The sequence below is a fragment of the Athene cunicularia genome (assembly GCF_003259725.1).
Source record: "Athene cunicularia isolate RWA chromosome 3 unlocalized genomic scaffold, athCun1 chr3_part1, whole genome shotgun sequence".
Lineage (NCBI taxonomy): Eukaryota > Metazoa > Chordata > Aves > Strigiformes > Strigidae > Athene > Athene cunicularia.
In genome coordinates this window covers 31,850,408-31,851,701 of record NW_020799097.1, presented here as the reverse complement: position 1 = coordinate 31,851,701, position 1,294 = coordinate 31,850,408, and positions in this window count along the sequence as shown.

The following is a 1,294-nucleotide window of genomic DNA, read 5'->3' as shown; positions in this document are numbered from 1 at the left end:
AAAAAAAAAAAAAAAAAAAAAAAAAAAAAAAGACTACTCTAACCATATAATGCCTGTTAAGTAGAAGAATACATAACAGAAAACAAGAGCTTGCATCTGGCACACATTTGTCTTCACACAGGGTTTATCTTCCTCACAGAATTATTTCTTGCAACCAAGATGTAGGTTTGAATGCCAAATTAGACTAGCCTAGTTCCAAGTGACGAAGCTGGCAAGCCTTCTTCAGAGTCCTCCCTAGTACTGAGCTTTACTACATAAATCAGTGGGATGTCTGAGTGTATCCCACGGCTGCCTGTGGTACAGCATGGCAAACTGTTGGAAGACTGTTCCCAGTGAACTAAAATGCTATCTATGTCCAAGCACACTTCTGCAATTACGGGAGAACAAAGGACTACACAAAATTATATGGCATGTTTCTGCAGTGTGAAGAACACAGCTAATAAACCCAAAGCAATTTAAACATGACTTTAAATCCAGCTTTAAGCAGTATCAGTTAGTTTAGGCCAAGGGAATCATGGAACTGACTTATGTTCCTGTCTGCAGACGTAACCAAACAGCCGGTGTGGTGAAACCTGAATGCAAGTCATGTTATGCGAGGCACATGAGATGTCAAAATTAAGGGTATAATTTCCCTTGGGAAATCCAGATTTGGGATTAACTGTACTTTGCAAGTGTCTCTCTTCCTTGATTTAACAGTATTCCTAACGTCAACCTGACAGCTAAGTTTCTGAACTTGGTTAAAGATTTTTCTTGGTTTCAGATTTTTCTGCTTGGGTAAAGATTCTATAGAATCTGTGGACATCCAACAACATTATTTAAACTTGTTTAAGGGGACAATACAGCTTTTAGATATGTTCAGATAAGGTAGTCTTATATACTCAGAAATACTTACATTATTTTTACAGCTAAAAATTAACTAAAAAATGACCTACAGTACTAAACCACATTTTTACAATTCTGTAAATTGGATTGTCTCAAACCAATGTGAATCTGTATTTTTCAGTGAGTCAGATTCTATGTACAGAGGATTTAAATGAATATTCCACAAGCATTGCCTGTAGCAGACATGATTAATTAAGAATTTTCAGTTGCATCCATGTAAGCCCTTTACATTTACATTCAGAGCAGTTGTCCTCAACAGCATTATTAACACAAACTTACCTTGGCCTACAGTAAAAGTGTGCATATCCTTTTAAAATATAATCTAATTTAATCATCTAAGAGAGGACAAAATTTTAAGAAGTATTTTCAATGGGTGACTTCTACTCCTGTGATTTTATCAGAATATTAAAGG